The sequence below is a fragment of the Pleurodeles waltl genome, chromosome 1_1 (assembly GCF_031143425.1).
Source record: "Pleurodeles waltl isolate 20211129_DDA chromosome 1_1, aPleWal1.hap1.20221129, whole genome shotgun sequence".
Taxonomy (NCBI): domain Eukaryota; kingdom Metazoa; phylum Chordata; class Amphibia; order Caudata; family Salamandridae; genus Pleurodeles; species Pleurodeles waltl.
The window spans coordinates 950,051,329-950,064,498 of NC_090436.1; positions in this window are offsets into that span (position 1 = coordinate 950,051,329).

The following is a 13,170-nucleotide window of genomic DNA, read 5'->3' on the forward strand; positions in this document are numbered from 1 at the left end:
CCCCACTCTACAGGGATTACCACCCCATGTCCAGGTACAAACCCTCCCCGTACAGGGATCCCTACACCCTGTACACGTAGATCTACCCCCTGTGCCGGTAGACCCTTCCACTGTGCAGGTAGATCCATCCCCTGTGCACATAGACCCACCCCCGTTGAAGGTAAACACTCCTCCTGTGCACATAAACTAACCCCCTGTGGAGGAGGACCCTCTCCCTGTGCAGATAAACCCTCCCCCTGTGCAGGTAGACCACCCCTGTACAGTAATTATACCCACCTGCAACTCAGAAACCAAGGAAAATCACCATGTCACAAAGATCCTCACCACCTCACCTGAGAAGACGTAAGTGAGATCCCCCTTGAGCAATGTGATATATGTGTGCACAGCACCATGTCAATAAAAGACATATTCCACATTTCAATTGAGTTGCTCAATAGTTGATGAAGGTCAGATGCTTTTTGTGGCTGTAAGCCATATATGTGCAACAACGTGTGTAGGACATGTTTATCACTAGAACCATCTGTGTACATTTGGGTCATGTGGAAGGCATGGGTAACCAACTCTATATGTATACTCCCATACTTTGGTTGCAGCACAGACAATGAACTACATAACAAAGTTGATTTCATACATTTATTTTTTTATCATAGTATTCAAATTAAGGAAACAAAAACTGTCCATTGGGAAGGGAGAAATTAAGTCAGATAATGCTCTTCATGGAGTAGAGGCAGAGGACATGGAGGGGGGTGGACAAAACAAATAACACATCAGGAAACATCTGGGTAATTAGTCTATGTACAGGGAGCAAATTAAAAGTCCAGTCACAGTCAATGTATCAGGTCCAGTCAAATGTCCTCCTGGTCATCCTCCTTTGCAATATCAATAAAATTTTCTGCGCTGGTGGCGTCCTCCGGGCTAGCCGTTGGAGGACCAGACATTCCACAGGACTGAGACACACTTGGGTATGAGGGATACTGGGGGAAACAGAGTCGGAAGATGAACGGGGAGATGAGTCATACAGGGTTGTATGGGATGGACACTGAGACAGGGCCATTATGACTTCACCCAAGGAAGTGATGCTGGCATTGAGGGTAGCAAAGTTCTGTGCAATATCCTGTCAGATGCCACACACTTCCTTATGGATCTGCTGTAGGATACGACAGCAGATTACCTGCTGCCTCTCAGCTGCAATCATCCCTTTCTGGGATGCAGCCACAGGTGTGACAACACAGGGAGATGTGTGGGTACCACAAGAGGGATGTGGATTGTCAGGGACATGGGAGCTCCTCCTGGGACTTTGGCAGGCACTCTGAAGGGGACTGGTGACAAGGGTGGCAGCTGAGTGCCTTAATGGACTGGGAGCACCATGTGGTAGGGAGGGATCAGGTGTTTCATCTCCCTGTTTTGGGGTCACCTCCAGCAGGTCAGACTTTTGGAATTCAAGGAGAGATGGGATATCCTCCAACCCTGGCTAGAGGTGTCCAGCTCTGCCACCCCTATAGTTTCTGCAGCCTTCACCCTGTCACTCTTAGCTGAGTCCATCTGGGTGGGTGCACTCCCCCACCTCCTGATGTCATTGGTCCCTCCTCATTTTCCTCTTCTGTTGAAGACAAAGGCTGTGCCTGCCGACATCCCTAGGAAGCTTGTCTCTGTCTACAGTCCTCTTCTTGGTGTTCCTGGCCAGCCGGGTCCACTGAAATAGGAATGAGAACATTATGTAGTTGGTGTACAAATGTAGGCAAGGTACATGAGTATCAAAAGCAAAGTGCTGACTCTGTACTCTGTTTATCTCACTGACCAATATCAGGTGATTTAAATCCCAAATATCAGTGTACTATCACTGAGATGCCCAGACGTTGCTCACACATCGATATCTGTCACAATTGTTGTGGGTGGTATGCCCTCCTGAATTGAAAAAGTAAATCCTTAAGCAAAATTGCTATATTTAGGCCTGATCCACAGGGGCCATAACAGCTAAATGTGTGAAAGAATGGACAGAAGTTTATATGTCCTTGCTGAATTGGTTCAAGGGTTCCTAGTCCTTAATACCTATTCATTTTCACAAGTATGTCTGCGAGTGGAGATGGAATGCAGCTTGGATGGGGCTTTCTACCCCGCAGTATAAGTATGACAACCCCGTCAAGTGCAGAATTGGTAGTCTCAAACTATTGCATGCTATGTGGGGTGTCCCATGGTCTGAATCCACATAAATGCTTGTATGGGCATTCTTGTAAAAACCAGGCCTGGGTACTGACCATTGTTAAGCTGTGGGTACATGTATTGGTGGATCCCTGAAAATATCAGCCAATCTACATGGCATGTTCCACATTTGACAGGTCAAGATTGGCTGGTGTTGCTATACACCTGTTGGCATGTGTGACAAATTAGATCAGCTAGCTAAATGTTACATGAGACGTACAAGCTACTGTTGTGAAGACGTGCATTTATTTACCCTCGGAAATGTTAGGATCATTTTGTATGGGACAAGGATTCCAAAGTCAGCCATTACAAGCTGTTCTGGCAGGGGTAATGGTGCGCCCTAAGGGAAACTACACAGGGTCAGAGTCCCTGAGAAAGAATTAATGCAGTAAGGGCCAGATGTAGCAAAGGGTTTTACCCATTCTGTGTCTATGGGGAAATGTGTTCGTACATATGGCCCTAAGTTTCTAAAAAGCGGAATTGCGGTCCGTACTAGATGCTAGCAACTTAATTGTAGGGACTCTGACCCTGTGTAATTTCCCTTAGGGTGCACCATTACCCCTGCCAGAACGGTTTGTAAAAGAAAGTGTGGCGGTTGATGTGGACTCATCCATATATGCTACAGACTCCAATGATACGGTGATTCCTTTTCCAATAAGATTACCACTATACGACATGTGGGTTGATGCCATTAATGATTGTGTGTAATTTTCAATATAATAGAACCATTTTTAATGCTGATGATTACTGCATTTTAGCAGATTAATTTTATGAACTAAAAAATAGAACAAAATAAAAACTCTTCACATACTTTCTGTTTTTTAAATAGGATGACGACCAATGATTGTGAGATAACTGCAATAAGTGAACTAGATACATCGGATATGACAGGTGAGTATTATCCCACAACATAAATAATAAGGAAAACACTTGAAACTCAGTTCTTTTAGAGATTCACAATAGAAATATCATTTGTTTCTAGGTGCTATCATTATAAAGAAATTCCCAGTCCTGATGATGACCCATTGCTGATTGATATCTGTTCCCAGGGTCGAAACGTCGACATAAATTATGTGTGGCTTTATGTTTCATAATTCAGTGACTTCAAGACTCCTGAATTGAAGGAGCCTACTGGAAGTTCACATTCAATTTTTAACCACACTTTTTTTATATCTTTGTATATATTGTACAGAACACCAGCAATTTCCTTGTGTATCACAATACTCACCTTCACTTTTTTGATTAGGAGCACCTATGACTTACTAACAATGATAATGAATCCATGAAGTTCATTTGGAAATTAAAATAGATGATTCAATAAATAGATGTGATATTGAACAATCTTAAGGATACCGGACTGAATATATGTGGGTCCTTTTTTTTTACTGCTTATTTTTGCCGTGGAAGTGTAGGCATACACTTCCCCCTGTTTGGACCATAGTGTTTCTAATAGTTAATTACCCAGGTCTAAGGGTTATTGGATTGCCTCATTTTTTAACTTAGTGCAGAACTTTGGGCAGGATATCTCTTTTTGTGATTTGGTCAATGGCTGACTGAGTGTGTTCATAAGTGTGTTTTCAGGTACGTGAATGACTGCATGAGTTGAGTGATGGGGTGCTTAAGTTGTTTCATTGGTAAGTGAGTGGGAGCATAAATGGCTCTATGGGTGAATGAGTAAGTACATGAGTGGGTGTATGGGTGTGTGAGTGTGTGAGTGGTACATAGGTGACTGAAGGGGTGAATGAGTGTGTGTAGGGGTGAGTGAGTGCATGAGTGCATTAATGGGTGAGTGTGTGAGTGCAAGAGTGCATGTATGAGTGAGCAAGTGTGTGAGTGGTGCATGGGTGACTGAAAGAATATATAAGTGTGTGTATGGGTCAGTGAGTGAGTGCATGTATTGGTGAGTGAGTTAGCGCAAGATTGTGTGCATGAGTGAGGGAGTGTATGAGTGGTGTATGGGTGATTGAGTGAGTGCATGAGTGCATGTATGGATGAGTAAGTGAGTGCATTAGTAGTGTACGGGTAATTGACTGAGTGCATAAGTGGTGTATGGGTGAGTGAGTGTGTGAGTAGTGTATGGGTGCTTGAGTCCATGAGTGCATATATGGGTGAGTGACAGAGTGCATGAGTGGTTTATGTGAGATTGACTGAATGGATGAGTGCATGTATGGGTGAGTAAGTGAGTTCATGAAAGCATGTATGGGTGAGTGAGTGGGTACATGAATGGCTCTATGGGTGAATGAGTGGGTATATTAGGGCATGTATGGGTGAGTGGCTGAGTGATTGAGTGATTGAGTGGAGCATGGGTGACTTAAAGATTGTATGAGTGCGTGTGTGGATGAGTGAGTGAGTGAGTGAATGAGTGCATCTATGGGAGAGTGACTGTGCATGAGTGGTGTTTGGGTGATTGACAGTGCATGAGTGCATATATGGGTGATTGGCTGAACGCATGAATGGTGTATGGGTGATTGACAGAGCGTATGAGTGCATGTATTGGTGAGTAAGTGAGTGCATGAGTGCATGTATGGGTGAGTAGGTGCATGAATGGCTCCATGTGTGATTAAATGGTTACATGAGTGGCTGTATGGGTGAGTGAGTGAGTGTGTGAGTAGTGCATGGGTGACTGAAAGAGTGTGTGTGTGTGCATGTATGGGTGAGTGAGTGAGTGCATGTATGAGTGAGTGTAAGAGTTTATATACGAGTGAGTGAGTGAGTGTGTGAGTCGTGCACTCACTCATGCACTGAGTGAGTCCATGAGTCCCTATATGGATAATTGACAGAGTGTATGAGAGCATGTATGGGCAAGTGAGTGAATGCATGAGTGCTGTATGGGTGATTGACTGAGTGCATGTATGAGTTAGTGAGTCAGTGCATATGTTCACATATGAGTGATTAAGTTGGTGTATGAGTGTGTGTATGGGCGATTGGCTGAGTGTATAAAAACATGTATGGGTGAGTTAATTCCTGCATGAGTGACTGTTTGTGTGAGTGACTGGTTGTCTGAGTGGGTGTATGGAAGCATGATTGGTTGTGTGAGTAGCTGTATGGGTGAGTGAATGGTTGTCTGAATGGTTGTATTGGTGAGTGAATGGTTGAGTGAGTGTCCGTATGGGAAAGTGAGAGCCTATGTGTATGGCTCAATGAGTGAGTGAGTGCTAGTGTGAGTGTCTGTATTGGTGAGTGAGTGCTAGTATAAGTGGCTATATGGGTGAGTTAGCGGCTGTGTAATTGGTTGTATAGGTTAGTCAAAAGGTTTGTGAGTATCTATAAAGGTGAGATAGTAGATGTGACAGTGACTGTATATATGAGTGAGTGGGTGTTAAAAGACCATCAGTGACTGAGAGTTTGTGTGAGTGCATTATGAGCAAGTACATGATATGTCAGTGGCTGTTTTAGTGAATGAGTGTGGGTGTAATATATTGTATGGGTGAAACAGTAGGGCATTTGCTGTATCAATGAGTGTCTGTTTCTTTGAGAGGCTTCATAGTTAAGTGATTGGTTGGTTAGTGTGTGCATAAGCAAGTGTTTGAATGATTGGTTAAGTTGTTATGTAACTAGCTGAAAATTGGAACTATTACTCTAAAGTTTAAGTACGAAATAGGGAAAAGAAACTAATGGAAAGATATGGGAAGAGCATAATATCTCAGAGCATTATCTCTGTGCTTCAAGAAGTGTTTTGAGACACCTAATATCATTCAACTGCAGGCGCTGTTGGAAAAAAAGAAAATGAAGATATGTTAGTATTTATCTTCTAATCTTCATAGTTACACAAATATAACAATAGTCATTGCTTATATTGTAAGACTGTATTACAATGTAGTAAAAATATAATCTACATTTTTACTGTTCTCAGCTTTTTTACTTCTTCATCATAAACAATGGTTTGTATAAAGCATCATCTTCGAACAGTGGAGAAAAAATCAATCAATGGATTGTAAAAAAAAATCTCAAACATGCACAGTAGATCACTACAAATAACTGTTACTATGCATTGCATTACAATTAATCAATTAGTGTTTTTCTAGACTTACTACATTAATCTAAACAACCATAGCTTAAAAGTATTAGTCATATTATTATATCCGGTACAATATCACAAATAAATGTGAATCACTCTTCAATTTTATAGATCCTTTTGAAAACATCATCCCTGGTAGGTGAAATGATGTCTAAACTGGTAGTAATCAATGTACGGAAAATCCCATACAGTATATTTTTCCACAATTAGGATATTGAAGTTTGGTTAGAGAAACAAAATGGGACAGTTTTGTAGTTTTGAAGGCAGTTCCGGCTTCAACTAAAGATTGCTGTAATTCAAGTATTGTTGTCCAGAGAGTCTTGTATTGAGTTGTTATATTAGCTCTTCTCTGGAACATAAAAGGACTCTTTAGTTTTGAAGATCGTTTTTAAAAACATTGCCCTCAATAGGCGAATAATGTACATAAAAGAAGTGAACAACGCAGATGAACGAAAAAACGTACGCCAACTCTTTAATCTGAATTCTTCCTTAAGATTTCAGTTGAAGAAAGGAAAGATACTAGTTCGGTAGTTTGAATGAAAGTTTTGGCTTGTAGTTTAGGTTGATGTCATTGCATTCTGTCCATCCATTTTCACTCCTTAAATAGACAGTGTAGTGTCCGGAGGTTGTATTAACTCCTGTATGAAAGATGCTAGCCAAAGTAGTAAAAGTTCTTCCTGAAAGTGATAAATGTCCAGTTTTGAAGTTTTCAATCTGAGATTCCAATTCAGAACTATCTGCTCTGCATTGTTGTAGCATTACTGTATGGTAATTTACAGTAGTTTGTATAAAAAATGTAGACACAACTTCATGTGTGCACTTGATACATGTCCAGGATCAATAATATTTACTCTTCACACTCAACAAGATGCACAAGAATTTATTATGGTATTCGTATCCTAAGACTCCAAAGATGACCATAATAAATTCCTGTGCATCTTTTTGAGTGTTAAGAGTAAATGTTATTGATCCTGGACATGTATCAAAAAGGTGTCAGATTCCTGAAGTAGAATGTATTACACTTCTGTCACCCATTAAACATTGCAGCAAATTATATAGTGCTGAACACATTCACTTATCGGAATTTTGTTCAATTTGATTGACTACTTGTGGTAAATGGAACAGTACATTAAGAACGACATTGCAGTTGACACCTGAACTGTTTTCCAACTAGCAACCTAAAATTTCAGTGTCATTTTACAATTTTTTCTTTTTAGCACTGTGTGTGTTCTCATTCTGTGCTTTCTTTTCTTGACGGTCTGTAAACTGTTTTAGAATCTTCCACTTTGGACAAATTATAATTTTCTCATAAATAGTACTCTCTTACACATCTTGCATCAGCACTAAACTTATCATTGAAGTCATTCAAAAACACACCGGACAATGCTACATATGACATTCCTTCTTTAAATACAGCACTTCCAACATTACCTGAAGCTGCAGCTACACTTAAATCTTGTGATTTATGTATGGTTACAGAATATGCTAGAGAGAGTTTGAACTGTTGCTGACAGATATATACGTTTTTCACAAGTAAAAAACAGTAAAATACATCGGCCAATTTTTTTCAAATCATCTATCTGATCACATTTTATAGGCAAATATTCTACATTATCTATTTTTGGAAATTAATTAAATCAATAACTTTACCCATTGCACCACTTATAACTTTTTCCTCAACATTTAAATTATTTCGCAAAATAAATGGACAATGTTTCTAGACACATAAACACTTTTCTAATCCTGCTGTCTTATATACTGATTTGTTTAAAAAATCCAATTTTGATTGCAGCTCATCTGCCAGTAGTATGGTGACTCCCTGATGTTCCATTTTATCAATAGCTGTAATTTCCAAAATCTCTCGTTTTTCCAGTTGTAGAAATGTTTAATTAAAGTTGGAGCGCTCTTGAAGTGTTGGCATTAAACAAACTATAGATTTGTCTTTTTTAATGAAATTCATCATTAGTTCTGGTGCTGTAATGTTAGATGGGAATAGACTCTTGATAAGGTGGCTTTGAAAAGAACATTTTCCCTCTTTTGTGAGCACCCCCACTGTAATGTCTTTCAGTATATCTCCGTATATCATATCAGATGCTTGACACATGTTTTTCAGTAATTCTTTGCATTGAAAGTTTAGCCAAATATTCACATTACCAATACTTTCCAAAGAATTTCTTGTTTCACTAAGCAAAAGTGTTTTAATAACAGGTTGTCGTTTTACAGGGATAAGTTGGAGTAGGTCACCAAACACAGTTAAATGCTTTCTTCCAAAAAGTACATCATAGTTTGTTCTTAAAATCTGTTGCATCCTTAAGTGTATGTAGGCATGTATTATGTTTGATATCATGCTCACTTCAGTTTTTCCAATTCTCTTGATACCTCGTGGGCAAGCACCACCAGATATCTTCTGGCACTCCAATTTATAGTCATGCTCAACAGGTTGCAGTAGTAGTCAATGTAGAGTCATCCAGTTGGTGCTGTTATTACACATGGCAAATTTGAATCTGTAGCCTTCTGTAGATAACCAGTAAGAACTTTAATTAGAAAGCTCTTACCGGTGCCAGCTTGTCCACTGATGTATAGTAATATTAGTTTATATGAAGAACAATCACATTGTTTCTTTTCGTGGAGAAATACATGCTCTACTTTATCTTTGTAAATTTCTCTCTGTTCATTGTTCAGCTGTCCCACTAACTGCTAAAAATTCACAGTTTCCTCTCTTGCTCGTTGCATTGCAATCTAGACCTTATTCATAGCTATAGGTGCTTCATTTTGAATTACTGGTTCTCCAAGAGGATCTTGACTTGCTGGTGCAGAACTTTGGTTGCCTTGTGAACTCTCCCAGGCTATCACAGCAGTGATGGTTTCTATCTGTTCCATCTCATCTTTCAACATCTGCAAGAACGTTGGAAACACAGAAAACTGGATACTGTCTTTCACAGTGTTGAATGAGTCTTCATAACTGTGATAGCATCCAAGTAAATCTGATTCAATACGCCATGGCTTGAATAGTTGCAAAGGTGCCAAATAGAACAATTCTCTTCTCTCTGGACTTCGACAACTAAGCTTTCTATGGTTAATTAAATTACCATTGTTGTCTCACCAAACAGCTGTCACATCCAGTGACTGCAAATCTTCCTTCTTCTATGTTTTCAGTTACAATAGTTTAGTTTTATATGCATAATGTTGAAGTACTTCATAGAGACACATGTTTTCATAGTATGTATCCAGCATGTTAGTCTTTAGAATGTCTGGAATGTACTTGCAAATTCTGCAAGGTATTGTATTTCTGGGAAAGATTCAATACTCTATTATGACTGCTTGCAAGGCCTAGGCTTACCCACACAATTCGTCTAGACTTAGAGAACAACCTTCTCAAGCTCAACCTATCTGTTCATTCTAAAGATCCACAGTTTCTCTGTGAGAAAGTATTTTCAAACTGAAACTGTATAATTTCTTAGTAAGAGTAATTTCTGCAGAAATCTCCACCCCCACCTCTTTCATCTCTGTCTTCTCTGACTTTGTTATATAAGAAGTCACATAGCGAACAACAGCAATGGAGTTAATTGCATCAAATTCTACATCCATATTTGCATTCCACATGCCCAGACTAACAGTTTTGTAGTCATGTATATATTTAAATGTTTTTGTTCTTTTGAGGTTGTAGGTATTGTTTGGGGATTTCTGCATTAGGGCGTCTCTCACTACTGACAAAAAATTGTTCACTCTTCCTTCTGAGATGACAGGACATGGGAATCCAAAACAACATCTTGTGTAAAATGTTGCTTTTGATCCATATTTTCATCAACAGTATTGACAACACCTATGATTTTGAAATTGTACAACCTGTCTAAATCCCTTGTTAGCAGTTTCTTTTGGGATGGTGCATGTTACATACTGTTCTATGAAAGACAAGACACACTCATCAGTGTCTGTTCCAAACTTTGGGGCATCTTTTACTCATAACAGCATGTGAATATGTAGAGAACCTCTAGTTTGATACTCTTTGCTCCAAAAGAAATCAGACACTTCGCCAAGAGGAGGATTCATTTAGTTACAGATGAAAGCTAACATTGCTTGTAATCTATGGTTAACATATCTGCAAATACTTGCTGGGTAAAAGGAGCAGAGTTCTCCTGGTGTTTTCAAATTGATGTCTTTTATGTTTGAATTTGCTTCTGGTAAGAAATTAAGGAGGTCATCCCATGCATACCCAGCACAAATTAATGTCATAAACCAGGTAAGTGGTCCTAGCTTTCTCAACATGCATTTCAGCTTGCCATGACAATGATACCAATACTCATTGGTACCACGTTGATATGCCATCAAATTAATCAAGTTGTATTCCAGATTTCTGTCTTTTCCATGACCTTTTTCAATAAACTCCATTGCTAACAGGTTCTACATACTCACCTCTGTTTTGAGAATGAGATTTACTGCATAACATGAGCCAGACAAGTCATTCTCAAATAGCAGATGAAACATATAGGGAATACGTGAAATCCCGGGTCCTAGTTCATTTGTACTTTGCTGCTGGTATTTGTATAGTCCAGTCATCATGCCTACCACCTACTCTAGTAGGCTTCTAAGCTTTTCTCCCACACACTTAAGGGCACACTTTTAGCTTCATTCATCTGAAAGAGATCAACAGCACATTCAATAACCTCTTTGGAATGTACAGGATGAATACTGTAGAGATCATGAATTTCTTCTGATCTGGATCAATCTATCTTTTCAATTTGACCTCTTGATGGAAGTGTGTCATGCTCCATGTGTGCAATAACGTCTACATTTTTATAGTATATATTATTTTGTATCAGATATAATGTGCTTTTTATACTTTACTAACATCTACTGTCTCTTGCCATATCGTTTTGCTCTTGGCAGGGACACCATTGACTATAATTACAAGTCTTTCTCCAATTCTGTCTGCACCCCTACAGCTTCAATATTCTGCTTGAAATCTAATGGCAAGTACACAACTCTACCTCTAAGACCTTTCTGGAGCTCAGTTGAAGGTAATGTTTCAGTTTTTGGCTCCATACGGACTATAGCTTGAAATCGATGTACACATTGTATAAGTATTTATTCATAAACATTCAAATTTCGAAGCTCCTGTCAAACTGAAACTAGTTCTAATTTGTTATGTACTACTCTAGCTGGCATTTTATTATCCTCTAACTCAGTGGTTCCCAACCTGTGGTCCGGGGACCCCTGGGGGTCCGCGAAGCCTTCTCAGGGGGTCCGCGACTGCTTAGAAAATTAAAAAATATTAACAAATATTGACAAATTAGGTCTCATGCTTCCAGTAATTACTCAGTGGGGGTCCCCGGATTCCAATGATGATTCAGTGGGGGTCCCTGGGTTCTATTAATGATAAAGTGGGGGTCCACAGAAGTCAAAAGGTTGAGAACAACTGCTCTAACTTATTATAACAATACTTGCATATAGTTTGATTTGTGAAGCAAAGCATTCCTCTACAAATAAATAAGCTGCAAATTCTTGCCACTTATTTCTATACTTTTCTTCAGTTTTTGAAGACACAATAACTTTTGTAGGGAGTGCATCAACAACATTTAGAAACCAGTCTGGTTTCTATAAAAAGACTGTTTTAAACTTTCTAATCTCTTCATGAATGTTATAAAACGTAATACCTGCCTCTTGTTCTGCTACACCAATAGGTATCACATCTTTGTTTTCCCTACACTTCTCTTCAGGACCAAAGAAACAAAATTGAACATCATAACAAACCTTTTCTATTTCTAAAACTGTACCATGCAAAAGAGCTCTATTCATTTGTTCTAAACATAGTGCAGGAGTCTTCACATGGTAAAAACTACTAATTCAAGTTTGCATTTGAGAGTGGTGTACTGCTAACATTCTAAAATAGTAAAAGATGCTCTGGCACACTAGCTTTTATAGACAACCTAGTCAATGTCCCTATAGATTTGTATATTTCCTTACTTTACATGGATCTAATCCTTGCAAAATTGAAATTTTCTGCTTAAGACTTCTGCATGGAAGATAGAAGATTACATAGAAGATTTTGCAATATGTCAATCGATTGCTGCCAAACACTACAAATACTTCTACAGTTCCACTTGTATACAGGGGGCTGTCAATGCCTTCCCTGTGCCTCTTCATCTATGATTACCTCTACATTTCTAGGTACCACTACCTCTTTTTACATAGGAGAACCATCTTTCATTGCATGCATAACATTGTACAGATTCATCAGCTGCATGTACTGTGTTTTTTTGCAAGTATCTATCTTCATTAAAGAAAGGCTCAGTACTAGAAGTATGTCTCTATTTGCCACTGAAAACTTTGCAAAAGTTTGTACTATTGACTAGTCCTTTGTTTTGACTTTTTCTCCTCATACTCAACAGTATTATATCTAGTGTCTTTGTTCAGTTAATAAATCAGAATAAATAGCTTCCTTTTCAGAGTAAAGACCTTATCAACAACACCCTCAACCCGTTCCTTTTGTACAACAGCTTCTGTCCTTCTTTTATATTTCTTCATGTGTCTCATTAGGTTCTGAATTACTCCGCTATGAAACATTCTAACTCTGATTTCCTTTAAATGGCGCTGCCTTCTGATTAAACTCTGTCCTTCATTGTAGGATTTTACTTCTATTATCACATTTTCTTACTCCTTTCTTAGTTGATCTCACAATTGTTTTTTCTTTACTTAATTTTGCTGTATTTCAAGTTCATCACACACTATTTTAAGAAATATCTTTGTTCTCTTACCAGCAACTCTTTTTTCCTTTAGTACTTTTTCTCCAGTTTGCCCCTTTTGTTTCTCAGTTGTTAGGAGATTGTTGTCTCTGTTTCTTTCTTTGCTCACCTTTTGACGGTATTGTAACTCGGTATAGTTAAGTAGAACATTATTTTTGAAAAGTAACAAAAAGGTAGATTTATGTTTTAATTATATAGTTTCACATTAAA